The sequence below is a fragment of the Lynx rufus genome, unplaced genomic scaffold (genome assembly GCF_022079265.1).
Source record: "Lynx rufus isolate CCGP_SWC_20201006 ecotype Redwood Valley unplaced genomic scaffold, mLynRuf1.p SCAF_1, whole genome shotgun sequence".
Lineage (NCBI taxonomy): Eukaryota > Metazoa > Chordata > Mammalia > Carnivora > Felidae > Lynx > Lynx rufus.
This window is the reverse complement of record NW_025814823.1, coordinates 147674555-147692043: the sequence shown is the minus strand read 5'-3', so window position 1 is coordinate 147692043 and position 17489 is coordinate 147674555.

Sequence of the window (17489 nt, the reverse complement as noted above, 5' to 3'; positions counted from 1 at the left end):
CCTTGCCTTTGGGGATGTGTCGAGGAAGAGATTGCTACGGCTGAGGTCAGAGAGGTCTTTTCCTGCTTTCTCCTCTAAGGTTCTGATGGTTTCCTGTCTCACATTTAGGTCCTTTATCCATTTTGAGTTTATTTTTGTAAATGGTGTGAGAAAGTGGTCTAGTTTCAACCTTCTGCATGTTGCTGTCCAGTTCTCCCAGCACCATTTGTTAAAGAGGCTGTCTTTTTTCCATTGGATGTTCTTTCCTGCTTTGTCAAAGATGAGTTGGCCATCCGTTTGTGGGTCTAGTTCTGGGGTTTCTATTCTATTCCATTGGTCTGTGTGTCTGTTTTTGTGCCAATACCATGCTATCTTGATGATGACAGCTTTGTAGTAGAGGCTAAAGTCTGGGATTGTGATGCCTCCTGCTTTGGTCTTCTTCTTCAAAATTCCTTTGGCTATTCGGGGCCTTTTGTGGTTCCATATGAATTTTAGGATTGCTTGTTCTAGTTTCGAGAAGAATGCTGGTGCAATTTTGATTGGGATTGCATTGAATGTGTAGATAGCTTTGGGTAGTATTGACATTTTGACAATATTTATTTTTCCAATCCATGAACAGGGAATGTCTTTCCATTTCTTTAAATCTTCTTCAATTTCCTTCATAAGCTTTCTATAGTTTTCAGCATACAGATCCTTTACATCTTTGGTTAGATTTATTCCTAGGTATTTTATGCTTCTTGGTGCAATTGTGAATGGGATCAGTTTCTTTATTTGTCTTTCTGTGGCTTCATTGTTAGTGTATAAGTATGCAACTGATTTCTGTACATTGATTTTGTATCCTGCAACTTTGCTGAATTCATGTATCAGTTCTCGCAGACTTTTGGTGGAGTCTATCGGATTTTCCATGTATAATATCATGTCATCTGCAAAAAGCGAAAGCTTGACTTCATCTTTGCCAATTTTGATGCCTTTGATTTCCTTTTGTTGTCTGATTGCTGATGCTAGAACTTCCAGCACTATGTTAAACAACAACGGTGAGAGTGGGCATCCCTGTCGTGTTCCTGATCTCAGGGAAAAAGCTCTCAGTTTTTCCCCGTTGAGGATGATGTTAGCTGTGGGCTTTTCATAAATGGCTTTTATGATCTTTAAGTATGTTCCTTCTATCCCGACTTTCTCAAGGGTTTTTATTAAGCAAGGGTGCTGGATTTTGTCAAAGGCCTTTTCTGCATCGATTGACAGGATCATATGGTTCTTCTCTTTTTTTTTGTTAATGTGATGTATCACGTTGATTGATTTGCGAATGTTGAACCAGCCCTGCCTCCCAGGAATGAATCCCACTTGATCATGGTGAATCATTCTTTTTATATGCTGTTGAATTCGATTTGCTAGTATCTTATTGAGAATTTTGGCATCCATATTCATCAGGGATATTGGCCTGTAGTTCTCTTTTTTTACTGGGTCTCTGTCTGGTTTAGGAATCAAAGTAATACTGGCTTCATAGAATGAGTCTGGAAGTTTTCCTTCCCTTTCTATTTCTTGGAATAGCTTGAGAAGGATAGGTATTATCTCTGCTTTAAACGTCTGGTAGAACTCCCCTGGGAAGCCATCTGGTCCTGGACTCTTATTTGTTGGGAGATTTTTGATAACCGATTCAATTTCTTCGCTGGTTATGGGTCTGTTCAAGCTTTCTATTTCCTCCTGATTGAGTTTTGGAAGAGTGTGGGTGTTCAGGAATTTGTCCATTTCTTCCAGGTTGTCCAATTTGTTGGCATATAATTTTTCATAGTATTCCCTGATAATTGTTTGTATCTCTGAGGGATTGGTTGTAATCATTCCATTTTCATTCATGATTTTATCTATTTGGGTCATCTCCCTTTTCTTTTTGAGAAGCCTGGCTAGAGGTTTGTCAATTTTGTTTATTTTTTCAAAAAACCAACTCTTGGTTTCGTTGATCTGCTCTACAGTTTTTTTTGATTCTATATTGTTTATTTCTGCTCTGATCTTTATTATTTCTCTTCTTCTGCTGGGTTTAGGCTGCCTTTGCTGTTCTGCTTCTATTTCCTTTAGGTGTGCTGTTAGATTTTGTATTTGGGATTTTTCTTGTTTCTTGAGATAGGCCTGGATTGCAATGTATTTTCCTCTCAGGACTGCCTTCGCTGCGTCCCAAAGCGTTTGGATTGTTGTATTTTCATTTTCGTTTGTTTCCATATATTTTTTGAGTTCTTCTCTAATTGCCTGGTTGACCCACTCATTCGTTAGTAGGGTGTTCTTTAACCTCCATGCTTTTGGAGGTTTTCCAGACTTTTTCCTGTGGTTGATTTCAAGCTTCATAGCATTGTGGTCTGAAAGTATGCATGGTATAATTTCAATTCTTGTAAACTTATGAAGGGCTGTTTTGTGACCCAGTATATGATCTATCTTGGAGAATGTTCCATGTGCACTCGAGAAGAAAGTATATTCTGTTGCTTTGGGATGCAGAGTTCTAAATATATCTGTCAAGTCCATCTGATCCAGTGTCTCATTCAGGGCCCTTGTTTCTTTATTGACCGTGTGTCTAGATGATCTATCCATTTCTGTAAGTGGGGTGTTAAAGTCCCCAGCAATTACCACATTCTTATCAATAAGGTTGCTTCTGTTTATGAGTAATTGTTTTATATATTTGGGGGCTCCAGTATTCGGCGCATAGACATTTATAATTGTTAGCTCTTCCTGATGGATAGACCCTGTAGCTATTATATAATGTCCTTCTTCATCTCTTGTTACAGCCTTTAATTTAAAGTCTAGTTTGTCTGATATAAGTATGGCTACTCCAGCTTTCTTCTGGCTTCCAGTAGCATGATAAATAGTTCTCCATCCCCTCACTCTCAATCTACAGGTGTCCTCAGGTCTAAAATGAGTCTCTTGTAGACAGCAAATAGATGGGTCTTGTTTTTTTATCCATTCTGATACCCTATGTCTTTTGGTTGGTGCATTTAATCCATTTACATTCAGTGTTATTATAGAAAGATATGGGTTTAGAGTCATTGTGATGTCTGTTGTTTTATGCTTGTAGTGATGTCTCTGGTACTTTGTCTCACAGGGTCCCCCTTAGGATCTCTTGTAGGGCTGGTTTAGTGGTGACAAATTCCTTCAGTTTTTGTTTGTTTGGGAAGACCTTTATCTCTCCTTCTATTCTAAATGACAGACTTGCTAGATAAAGGATTCTCGGCTGCATATTTTTGCTGTCTAGCACCCTGAAAATCTCGTGCCAATCCTTTCTGGCCTGCCAAGTTTCAAAAGAGAGATCAGTCACGAGTCTTATAGGTCTCCCTTTATATGTGAGGGCACGTTTACCCCTTGCTGCTTTCAGAATTTTCTCTTTATCCTTGTATTTTGCCAGTTTCACTATGATATGTCGTGCAGAAGATCGATTCAAGTTACGTCTGAAGGGAGTTCTCTGTGCCTCTTGGATTTCAATGCCTTTTTCCTTCCCCAGTTCAGGGAAGTTCTCAGCTATAATTTCTTCAAGTACCCCTTCAGCACCTTTCCCTCTCTCTTCCTCCTCTGGGATACCAATTATGCGTATATTATTTCTTTTTAGTGTATCACTTAGTTCTCTAATTTTCCCCTCATACTCCTGGATTTTTTTCTCTCTCTTTTTCTCAGCTTCCTCTTTTTCCATAACTTTATCTTCTAGTTCACCTATTCTCTCCTCTGCCTCTTCCATCCGAGCCGTGGTGGTTTGCATTTTGTTTTGCATTTCCTTTAAAGCGTTTTTCAGCTCCTCGTGACTATTCCTTAGTCCCTTGATCTCTGTAGCAAGAGATTCTCTGCTGTCCTGTATGCTGTGAAATTTTCTTCTTTAAATAACATCTAAATACTTTTTGTTAAACAATTTGTTAACATCTGTCCATACATTCAGACAAAACATACAACTCTGTGACTTGTAAAAGTATTCAAGATAAAGCCCCACAATTCACCAATATTTCATCTTGCCCTATGAAGTGGAAGCATACTGATTAGATTGATTTTAGATTATCAAAACCCAGTTCACCTTACTTGATTTTCCTTTTGGGGAGTGGCTGCCCCTTTTCAGTCCTTGTCCTTGGTGGAGCTGGTTCTGTTTCCTATTTCAGGGGTGTGTTTGTGGTCCAGGCCTTAGCCACACCATGCAGATCATTTTCCCTTTAACAGAAATTGGTTTAGAGATGGATATGCTCCTTGATTTGGGATGTTGACCATAAGGATCAGAGTTTTGTTTAAATTGATGGAAGAAGAGATGTTGTTTGCTTGTTCTACAAGCCATGATAATGCAAGGCTGAAACCTCTGTGGTCATCTTCCCACCACGTGGGACATGATTGACTGGCTGGAGCCAACACAGAAGCAGGCAAAACCAAAAGTTGGGGAAAATGAGTGCTTATAACAATGCTTGATCTGCTGAATCCAGCCATGCCTGGGTTGTAAGTGATCCCTGGATTTTAATCGCATAGTTGAGAAATTTCCTTTTGAGTTGAGTTTTTGGCTATTCGCAAGTTAAAGACATCACTGCTAACTGATCTATGTTCAAAAATAAATATTTGAAGCTTTGATACTTCAATCTTTACCAAACATTTTCAGCAACAGATTGACTTCTGATTCTTCCAGAATTTGGTGTTTTCTTGTTTCTTTCTATGTAGAGTGTACACCTCCAACCATACCATAGATATACAGAGTATGTTACTCACTGCCCTGTCTTCTTTCTCATCCATGGAGGCTAAAATAGTTACATTTTACTCTTGATAAAAACATGTAAATAAGCAACAAAATAAAAAAACCCTTAATGTTTATTGTTGAACTATGTATTTGTAGATTTTCCTAATTATATTCAAATATTATAAAACCTTCACCTTCACTGACTCTGAGCTTTTAAAGAGTAGGTTGGAATCGTGTTATTTCTTTGCCTTTAACGAAATAGGAACTCAATAAAAAATGTGCCAATAGATTAGAAACAAGAGTTTAATGACAAAGGGAAGCAGCAAAAGAGGGTCTTTTCAAAGGATGGCTGATAGCCCTAAGAGGCCAGAATCCACGTTAAAGATAAAATATATTGAACTGCAAAACTCTGCAGGCCACACTGGCTACTGTATTTCAAAGATTAGTAATATCATGTTTCCAGACAATCACCCAAAACATACAATATAAAATATATAATCAGAGAATTATACTAACCCAATTCTATTTGGAATATTTTATTCACTTGTCTTTTAATTTCAAAGTATATTGCTTTTCCTTATCTTTGAAAGAAACAAGTTTTGCTGGAAGCCTTAGAACCTTCTTTGTATTAAAGTGAATGAATGTCAGGGTGCCTGGGTGGCTCAGTTGGTTAAGCATCCGACTTCGGCTCAGGTCATGATCTCACAGTTCGTGAGTTCGAGCCCCGCATGGGACTCTGTGCTGACAGCTCAGAGCCTGAGGCTTCCTTCAGATTCTGTGTCTCCCTCTCTCTGTGACCCTCCCCCAGTCACACTCTGTCTCTCTCTCCCTCAAGAATAAATAAGCATTAAAAAAAATAAAATAAAAAGATAATAAAGTGAGTGAATGAGGCACCTGAGTATCTCAGTATGTTAAGCATCTGACTTTGGCTCAGGTCATGATCTCACAGTTCATAAGTTCAAGCCCCGCATTGGGATCTGTGCTGACAGCTCAGAGCCTGGAGCCTGCTTCAGATTCTGTGTCTCCCTCTCTCTGCCCCTCCCCTGCTCCCATGCTGTCTCTCAAAAATAAATACATTAAAAAAATTTTTTTAATAAAATAAGAGTAATTCATATAATTAGTATGTTATCACATATGTATCATGTAAATAATTCATATAAATTGTTAATAAATATGCTCTTATGTGTTTAAAAGAATTTCATTTATTCACTCTTGACACATTAAGTAGAGATGAGACCTTTATTATAAATGCAGAGAGATTTTCACCATATAGTAGGCAAGCCTCAGATTATCATCTGCTTCATCAAGATTTAGCTCAAAAAAAGTAGAAAACCTATGAGCTTATCACAACAAAGATAAATGCTGAATGACTGATGCTGGAGTCAAATAAATGGTATAGAAATGAGCTCTGGATAATAGGAAGTTTATATGAACCAAGATGGATTTCTATGATATGAAACCTCCATATTACTGTGTGGCTCACATTGCTTTTCAAATAAAAACCATTTTATAATTTTTACAACATATTTCAAGAAGCAATGTATATATAGTGTTTAATTTTTTTAAGTTTATTTATTTATTTTAGTAATCTCTACACCCAGTGTCTGGCTCAAACTTATAACCCCAAGATCAAGAGTCTCACGCTTTTCCAACTGAGCCAGCCAGGTTCCCCTGTAATGTTTAAAATGTTTACTTAAATTTTTAAGGGTGTGTTTTTTAAAAATTTTTAATGTTTTTTATTTATTTTTGAGACAGAGACAGAGCATGAGCAGAGGACGGGCAGAGAGAGAGGGAGACACAGAATCGGAAGCAGGCTACAGGCTCTGAGCGGTCAGCACAGAGCACAACGTGGGGCTCAAACTCACAGAACATGAGATCATGACCTGAGTTCAAGTCGGACACTTAACTGACTGAGCCACCCAGGCGCCCCCTAAGGGTGTGTTTTGAAATTAAATTTTGAAATCAAATTTCAAAATATCCATAATGATATGCCTTGGAGAGAACCATTGCTTACCCTTTAATGAAAAGTTTCCAAAGTGTTTCTTATACTACTACAACTATATATTTTTAATTAATTTTATTTTTGAGAGAGAGAAACGGAGCACAAGCAGGGGAAGGGCAGAGAGAGAGGCAGAGAATCCCAAGCAGGCTCCACACCAACAGAGCAGAGCCTGACATAGGGCTCAAACTCACGAACTGTGAGATCATGACCTGAGCGGAAATCAGGAGTGAGACACTTAACTGACTGAGCCACCCAGACACCCTCACAAATATATTTTTACAAAGTTGTGTCATATTGAACATAATTTTGAAAATTGCCTTTTGTAATTCTGTAATACATTATTAATGATCACATGCATCTCATTGCTGGGAGTACTATTTAATCAAACATTTAAATGTAATTAATATGTAACATTAAGTTAACATTTAACTTTTAGGAACAGAACTTTGATGAATAAAAGGATAAAATGTCCATTTCGTTTTAAGAAGACTTAGATTTGTTTACCTCTTTTAAACATTTGGTTAGTTTATGTGATGCCCCGCTGTGAACCAGAATTTGTAGCGTTGGTTTGTCATTTCTTCCTCCTTTCCTTTCTGAAGTGATAACAGGAAATGCAGGTTATTCCACAAATAACTGAGCACTTGACTGATTTATTCTGAGGAAGCAGAGTGCAATTTCACAAGCTGATGCCAGTCCTCACTAGAGACAGATTTGTTTGCCTTGTGTTAGTGAAGTTTAAGTTGCAGGGGCTCCTGTTTGCACCACTCATTCCAAGGCCCTGGGACGGAACTGGCAACATGTGGTCATAGGCTTTTGAAAAAATTAGAAAAAGTAACATATTTAACCATTGTTTCTTCCTAGTCCAATTCTCCCTTTGTCAGCAACCGTCCTCCATGAGGAGTGGCACTGGAGGGGCCATGGGAATTTGGGGGATATGATTATGAAAATGTTGACTTGAGGATACATTTTTTTGGCATTCATTTGTATGGTTTGTAGTTATCTATTGTAAGTGACTACTCGCTGTTGTCGTGTAGCATTGACTCCATGAATATTGCCACCACTTACTAGCTTGATAACCCATGGCTCTGACAGTGAGATGTAAGGCTACACCGTATGGAGGTAATCAGCATTAAATGTACATGGGTGGTGGAAGAGAAACATCACAAGTAGAGATCCACTCTGTGGAATATTCCTTGAAATTTTACACCTTGTTTATTAATGAAAGTTGATAAAGTTTTATAACCTTTAATACCAATTCTATGAGTTTCTGACTTTGTTCACTAGGAGTCATGCCGTATAAACTTAAATTACTGATTTAAATTTTTTAAATGAATCATGCTAGTGAAAAGATCAAATTATTCTCTAGAGGAATTCATATTTAAAAATTGTTTTGAAATAAAGAAGTGATCAAAAAGTATCCAAAAAAAGTGACAGATTATAAACACGTGCCAAGCTGTTAATAAATTAAAATGTTTCATTCTGTGATATTTCGAACTTTGAGATATAACTTAACTTTTTCAGATTTAAAAATGATTGGAGTAATTTCAGAATTAAAAATAAGGTCACACTAAGTGAATATACATTTCTGTTTCTATTTTTTTTATTTATAGCTTTGTATAATTTTTCATAGAGAGAGCCAGCTATATTATACAAGCCTCAGGTCCTAGAAAATCTGAATCTACTACTCCTGGCACTCACCCATCAGTGTAACTAAGAAGAAAAAAAATGATGGAAAATAACAACACATAGTATTCTTGTCCTTTATTCCTTTCTTATTTCATGAATGAAGTAAATATCAAGTGCTGAAATGCACAGCTGAAGAGTGTAGCAGAGAAATAGAGTGTTTTTTTTCAGATAAATAGGCATTGTCAATTCCCTATGGGAGGTAAGAGACTTTCAGAAGGTTGTTAGGGTTAGAAAGATGCATGGGCATGTGATTAAATGAGAAAGTCTAAACAAATGTCAATTTACTTTAAAACAGAAGAATTTTTCAGTACTTTCTGTAAATACAAAAGCAATAGAAACTTTTAAATGATTTCTTAATTGGAGATGTGCCAAAAATAGCATATATACTATTTCTAATATATACATATTTATCATCTATATTTATATGCTTATGAATAGATCATTATATAAAATATACACACAAGGATCAGGAGTAAAATCTGATAGTCTGAACGTGTTCATGTAATTATCAGTGAAATTATAAACCCACAATGGCATAATTTTAAGCATAAATGAGAAGGTTGATAAACCACATAAAATATTTAAAACTTCTGCTCAACAGAGTTAAAAAAAAACTCAGGGAAGGTTGAGAAATATTTAAGAAAACACTGTATCTCCATTATATTAAGACTATGAAATTATGTATAAAAACAAAATCTCACCGTAAGAAATGAGCATAAAATATAAATAAATAATTCATATAAGATGAAAGTAATAGGTAACAAACAAATGAAGATGTGTAACCTCACTGCTAGTCAGAGTACCACAAATTAAAATAATGAGAGTTTTTGGACTATCATATCTGCATAATTCAAAAAGCCTGCTAATATCTAGTATTATTGGGGAAAATGGGTACTCTCCTACTCTGCGGGTGAAAGATTAACTTGGTACAAACTTTCTGGAAAACGTAAGGAGTATCTATTAGAATTTAACATCTATATGCTTCCCCCCCTCCTCCTCTCATCTCAGAATCTTTCTACAGAAATGATTGTTGCAGTTTATAAAGACATACTCACCAAGCTGTGTTACAGCATTATCTCTGATAGCAAGATAATCAGTAATAACAACAAAAAATGAATACAACCCAAAGCCCAGTCAATAAAGGATTGGATTATTTTGTTAAATTTGTCATACATCATAGGAGAGAATGTTATAAAAATCATTTAAAATTACATCTACATGTGTAATGTACCATAAATATATCTATAATATATTGTTTAATGGCCAATGGGAGCACGAATGAAGAGAGACATGAAAGGGGAAGGAAGAAATATAATTCATACATGTTCATTTCCTCCGTTCATATACATCAAAGATATAATCTAAAAAGGTATTTTCTAAAATTTTAGCAGTTCTGAAGTAGTGGTGGATTATGGGTGATTTTGTTTTAGTATTTAAAAAGTCTAGACTAACAATATGCATTTGCCTTATTCAGTATCTTAAAATTAATTAAAACTATGTTACAAACAGCATAGAACTATTTTTGTTGAATTGGTTAAGATAACTTAGATTTTAGTTAATATTGAACATTTAACTTCTTTTGAATATTTAATGTAATAAATTTTGTGATATACATTATACTAGATATAATACTTATTCTAGAATAACCACTCCTGTTACTGAATTATAATGATATATAAAACTATATTAAATAAACTTCTTAGGATAAATCCTTAAAAATGATTTACTAGATCAAAGGTTATATTTATTTTACTTACTATTTGATTTACCTGTATTGTCAAATTGCTTCTTAGAAGGTAGAAGCAATTGACATTCCCACTAGTGGTATATGAGAGTCAGTCATCACTAAGAAGTATTCTTTCTGCTTTAATCGTTAGCGTTCAGTTATTTTTATAACTTATGTTTGGCAGAAGTTGTTTTTTTTTTTAATTGCATGCAGACAAGAAATTTGTCTCTAGTTTCTTTTCATTATTTTTTCTACTTACCAAAAATTAGATTAAAATATTGGCCTGAATTTTTCTATTTTATGTAGTTTGATAGTAAAGCTAATTAGCTTGTTGATCGATCTTTATTTTAGTTATTCAACTGGAAATTTTTTTTAAAAATCCAATCACCAGAAGTATGCTTACTTTATTTGATTTGCAGAAATGTTGAGTTACATCTGCATTATTAAAATTTAGGAAATGTTATACTGAATTTCAGGTTTTGAAAAATTGGGGTCTGGTCATCCTGACCCATAATTACACAAAGCAGCACTGACGATTTCAGTGGCTACTGTACCCTTAAGACTGGGCCATGCATTTTCAAATTTTCCACCACTTACTGTGTTTTCATCGGTCTCCTCACTCCTCTATGTGGCTTGCCTGCACAATAGGCTGAATTTAATTTAGATTAGTGTGTGAATTTTCATTTTAAATAATAGATGTCCAGAAAGAACACTTAGCAGCATTAATCGAGGCTCTGGTTTCCTTATGAAACTGTGCTGTCCCTGGTATCTGAAGCTAAATGGATTCCAGTATCTGTTGAGTTCAGATGGATGTAGTTTTGGCAGACCAGTGTTGTATGTTTATATGGATAGTATGGGCATGTACTGGTGATTTCAGTCAAGACTAAGAAGTTACTGGAGTATTTGGGCTGCACAATATCACTACTAAAGAAAAGTATATCTTAGCATTTTACAGGTCTTAAAGTTACGGCCTAAAGTTCTTAAAAAGAACCTTATGCTTGAGACATAGTATGTGATAAATTAATATTTTTGAATGTGTGAAGGAGTAGATGAATAATTGAACATCCCATGATTAGATTTCCTTACTGGTAAGAGAGAAATTAACTGAGGGTGAGAGTCAACCCAAAGTGCTTGATAAAACTTACAGATCAGAGTCAATGAGGAGGAAAATAGTATGAATTCACAGAGGACCTGGTAATGCTTGTCGGGAGTTTAACTCTGCTGATTGATCAAAGAAACAGACTGATCAGAAAATTTAATTGAGAAAAATGTTATTAGGTGGTGTTCCAAATAAAGCAAATAGGACATAATGTTTAGACCCCTTATGTTGGTCTAATTTTATGAGAAAGCTGGTCAATGCAAAAACAACATCCTGTTCATGATGAGAGATATGTCCATAGTACATTTTGCCATATTGTTTAAGAGAACCAACGATGAAGTAAAGTTTAGAAAAAGAAATTATACTACGTAACCAATATTCCTGCTTGTAAGAATCCTTAATCGAGATCTATTCTGTGGAATGAAGTTTAATAGGCAGAAAAAAAATTAATAAACTCTAAAATAAAACTCTAAAACTCTACACATTTTTAAAATCTGCACTCATGGTGGCGGTGTGGAGGAGGTTTCTTCTAATATCCTCTCCAGGTATTTGGCTCCCTGGCTTCTGCCAAATCATCCACTTTCAGCCCCTCTAGGACCATACCACCCCTCCTTCCCAGGTCGCCAACCTCTCCCATGCCACCGTGTACTCTGAGCTCCAGTTATCCAGATATCAGCAGTTAAATATCAGGATATCTTTATTTATTTTTTTTTAAATTTTTTTTTAAGTTTATTTTTGAGACAGAGAGAGACAGAGCATGAACGGGGGAGGGTCAGAGAGAGAGGGAGACACAGAATCGGAAGCAGGCTCTAGGCTCTGAGCCATCAGCCCAGAGCCCGATGCGGGGCTCGAACCCATGGACCACAAGATCGTGACCTGAGCCGAAGTCGGACGCTTAACCGACTGAGCCACCCAGGCGCCCCAGGATATCTTTATTTTCAAAGAGAAATACCTCTCACAATTTCCTGGGAAAACGTTGATGTGTGCTCTCTTCCAACTGCACCCCCCCCCCAACTCCACCCTCCTTTCTACTTGGCCTGTTTTTAAAGAGGAAACAAAAATCAACCGAGAATTTAACTTCTATTGTAAGACTTCTTTACCACAAAATTGTGTAAACAGACTTAGGGACAGACTCACTGTGCTTTCTCAAGACATACGCAAAGAGGTACATCTTCCTTTTCAGCTTCAAGTACTTAGGAGATTACTGCAGGAGGCAGAGACAAGCTAGTTAATGACATGTTTCTAAAGGTTGCTTACATTTGCACCCCTCCAGACTTGGACTAGAAGGCTATCAGAAGTTCACACCATTGACAGTGATTCAGATTTGTTCTGGAAGTTCTAGCTGATACAACTAGTAAAGGAATTATGATAAGTTCCACTTTCCTTTTCACCTCGTACTATGGGCTGAAAGGGAGACTTGGTCAACTGTCAGAAAGCTATCTTTAATTCATGGATTCGTGTATTAAGGACTGAATGATCTTAGAAACTAGAAAGCAACACTACTCTAGTCCTTACGCTGAGCTCTCTGTGAGTTGGTGCTTACTGCTCCCGTGGGGAGGAATCCTCAGCCAGCAGTTGCAGCAACTGCCGGGAGCAGTGATTTAAGCTCCATGCTATCTACTTTCTCCACAAGACTGCCTTTTAGGGCAAAGGTGCCATCGGGGACAAAAAATGGAGATCTATTCTATAGCATTAAAAGGGATTTTACAGAACTAATTGGAAGCAAAAGGACTGTCCATCTCTCTTGTCTGGAATTCAGAGAATTCCTAAGATTAGTATTCTGCATTTGAAAAACAAAATAGCAAAAGAAATACAATAATGATATAAGAACAGTAGAATATAGAGCAGATGAAACAATAAAATATTTTGCTGTGGTTAAAAAATATGAAAGGTAAAAGGCCTAGCCATTTCCTTTATTTAAAGTAAACTCCCTAAAAGTTGTGGATCAGTTGTCTACACACTTAAGTTATCGAAACCAGGGCTCTTCTAAAGGGAAGACTTCCTGACATTTTCAGTCATTGCTGAAGGTTCCCAGGCAGAGTCTTGAACAAAACTGAGTCACCAGCTTGAGTCACAGCCCAGAGTGACACATTATTTAATAGAGGAAAGGAAAATGTTAAAATAATACACGGGTGTTTTCAGCTGATGCTGAGTCAGATCATCACAGGCAACACGAGAAACATTTCCACCCCTCACCCTAAACACAATCATGTCTCCTCCTCGGAAACAATAAGATTAGAAGATTGTTTACCATCAATACCACTGTTAATTTCATTTTTAAAAGTAGACAAATGAAATTTTTAAAACTTTTTGGCAAAAGTGCCTAACTTCCATTTGCATGCACTTTACCCATCTCCAGCTTGACCCTCTAAGGGCTTTTCTAAATTCATCATCTACAAAGACTTAAAAAAAAAAAAAAAAAAAAAAAAAAACCTAACTAAAACAATACTTTTAAAAACCAAACTGATTTTAGATAGACATAATCTCTACTTTCAAATTCATGTAAAATTTTCTCATTACATTATTTTGTAGAAAACGTTCACAAATGTATTCCTTAAAATAAAATGGTAAATACTAATTTAACTAAATAGAAAATTATTTTTTTCAATTTTATTTGTTGATGACTGGGTGAACAAAGACCCACATTGGAATGAGTTTACACTGTATAAGCTATAACTTTTCAGTTCAAAATGTCCACTACAGTAATTTTCAGATCACAAATTGCATTACAAATCAAGTTCCATCCCTATACATACTTAAAAACATATATTATTGGGGGTACCTGGGTGGCTCAGTTGGTTAAGAATCTGTTTCTTGATTTTGGCTCAGGTCATGATCTCATGGTTCGTGAGTTCGAGCCCCACATAAGGTTCTGTGCTGACAACGCAGAGCCTGCTTGGGATTCTCTGTCTCCTCTCTCTCTCTCTGCCCCTCTGTCACTCATACTCCCTCTCTCTTTCTCTCTCTCAAAAATAAAAGAATATTACAGGAATATAAGTAGAAAAATCTGAATTCTTTAAGGATTTCATGAGACAATGGTACAATTATGCTTGAGTCTCTTTTATAAATGCTTTATAATTTTGTTCTTGAAAATAAAAGCTTCTCTATGAATTAAGTCCCCGGGATCATCAAATAAAGCAAAAAAGGTATGCTGTCATTGATGTTTCAAAACTTTATTAAAAATCTCTTAGCTTACATTTTTAATTTTTGTTTTGGTCACTCTCAAGCATAAGGACAAGATACTATAATTTTCTTCTTAGTGAGGACCATGATATTTCTTTCATCCTCCAAATTTAATATTGGCATGCTAGTTTTGTGTTAGTTTGTATGCAAATGTATGAATTTAAAACATTTAATCAAGTATTTCATAATATGCTAATATAATGATAATTTAAAACAAATTACAACTATTATACGAGACATGTATCATATTCTATTTTATTTTAGTGAAATATTTAAAATTACTATGTATATGAAGGAAAATGTGCTAGTCTTTTATCCATAGACAGAAGTAACAGAAACAACATTAACATTAAACACATGTAATTAAATGTTATTTTCCTCATGTCTGAAGAAACAAACCATATTTTAAATTGTATTTGCCAAAATACCATATATTAAAATATATTCCATTTGCTTTTTCAAGTTTAAAATGAAATCATGATTATGAAAATAAATTTTTATTGACAAGAGTTTTCTCTTTAAGTTGCAACCCATTTTGGAACCAGGAAACTCAGAGAGGATCTTATGTATTCATTATCTTTGACAGTTTTTTATGGATAGCAGAAACATTTTCTCTAAATTTCATTTAACGTTGGTCCAATTACTATGCTTGATGGATCAAACTGGAAGTTTTGTATATTTTAAGATAAATATGTCTCTGGCTTAGTTTTCAGCAGTGCTATAAATGGAAAAAAAAAAAAAGAGCAAAATGCCAATGAAAACCAGGTAAAGGGGGAAACAGTCCAAGATTGTCCTTTGGACTGTTATAACATTTCTCCTCCCTCCCCCCCCCCACCATTAACCATGTATTTAAATAGCTGTGGCTATGGTAGGTGTGAAAGAAGTTTTTATGATTTTGTTTCAAATCAGAAGACACTGAGTTGCAGTTTTCTGTCAAATGCAACCTCAAAGTTTACAACATTCAATCCTGCCAAAGCTTCACAAGCCTCTCTTTCTTTCCAGCTAAAGAAAACATTATTTTTTTCTTTTATCCTATCCTGTACATTCATAAACACGTATTTCCTTTCTACACTGACAGTAATGTCTTCCCCTCTTAAAGTTATTTTTTGAGCAAATGCCGATATATAGAAAATTACTGTAATGGCTGCACTGGACCCAGGAAACCAGAGGACATGTGCCGTGCCCACAGAAAGTTACTAAAGCGTACACGTTAGAGTCAGGAATGATACAAGTATGTCTGCTTATTTAGCATTCATTTGGCAGCAGTAATATCAATTTGATGGGGAAAAGAAGTATGAAAATCTGAAAAAAAGGTAAAACTAATACTGTTTTCAGATGATATAATTGTATATCTAGAAAACCCAAAAGAACCAACTGAAAATATAATATAAACAGTGAAATATTTTGATAAAGTGACTAGGTAGAACATTAGTCCATGCACATTGACACACACACATACAGACTTCTTATAAACATAAAACAACTAGTTACAAAACATAAAAAACCTGCGTTTAGATGGGTGCATCTAAACCTGGAAAAAACCCGCGTTTAGATGGGTACATAAAATGATAAAATATCTAAGTATAAGTATAACAAAAGGAACATAAAAGAAAACTTGGATATATAGATAGGAACACTATTATTATAAATGTTTATTCTACCATTTCATCTAGACAAGCTCGTCCTAAAGTATATATGAGGAAGATACATATACAATATTAGGGACTCATATTTACAAAGAAGTAGGTGAGGGTATTTTACCCTGGCAGTTATTAAGAACATTTTTAAACAACAATAATTAAGAGTGTGGTGCTGGCACCTGAATACATAACCAAATGGCACAGTGTATAAAAGCAATCAGTAGAGCCAAATATACAGTGACTAAGTGACTGAGTTGGCATGCCATATTATAAAGAAGCCTGGGACTTACTGAATAAATGGTTTTTATATATAACTGATAGTTTTCTGGAAAACAAGATCTATAGTACTCTTTTAAACAAAAATAAATTTTAGTTTGTTAAAAATTATAAATACACACATGAAAACATAATGCCCATAAAAGTACTATAAGAAAATATGTTCCTAAACTCAGAATAGCAAGAGCCTATCTTGGCAAAACACGAAGCCTAGAAACCATAAAGTGAAGATGGGTAAATTTCACTCCAAATATAAAACATGTTAGCACAGTAAAATCAAACAAAATGGCTATAAACTAGCTGCATAATTTTTGACATAAATATGACAATTTAATAAATACGGAGCTCCTGTCATTCAAGACAGGTCAGCAATCCAGTAGAAAAAGAAAGAAAGAAAGAAAGAAAGAAAGAAAGAAAGAAAGAAAGAAAGAAAGAGACATGAAAGTAACATAAAGAAAATATAAATTATTTTTTAGTATGTAAAAAATTGCTAAAACCCACTCATCATAAGAGATATACAAAACCACGTGATACCATTTTTTATCTACACAATTGACAAGACCCAAAATTGCAAACACATTGTATGGCCAGGAAGCAGGCAGACACTCTCTCTGATGCATTATAGGTAGAAGGATGAATTCATAAATGTTTTATGAATGGCAATATGGCAAAATCTACCACAATTTTAAATGCACATAACCTCAACTAACAATGCCACTTCAATCTATTCTAATGATTTTATTTTGCATGTGTGTAAAATGTGGGTTCACTGCAACATTGCTTGCAATAGAAAAGATTGGAAGCTACTTAAATTTCAAAAGGGATTTATGTTACACAAATACTGTGTAGAACTTGATACAATTTCAGAAATACACACACACACACATATATATATATACATATATATATTTGTGCGGAAAAAGCAAGATGTATAATCTTTGTATAATTCAGTTATTTTTGTGAAAACATGGACATATACACATATACATATACCCTACATGTACACACATGTGTATATATGCACAAAACTTTAGAAGGATGCACAGCAATAGCTACTAGCTACCCTAACATAGAGAAAGCAACTGTATGTAAGGAGGGAGTGTCATTTAAGGGGAAACTTATTTTCCTCTACCCACTTGTCCATTTGAATATTTCTAATTTGTTTTTAAGTTTATTTACTTTTGAGACAATGCGAGAGACAGAGTACAAGCAGCAGAGGGGCAGAC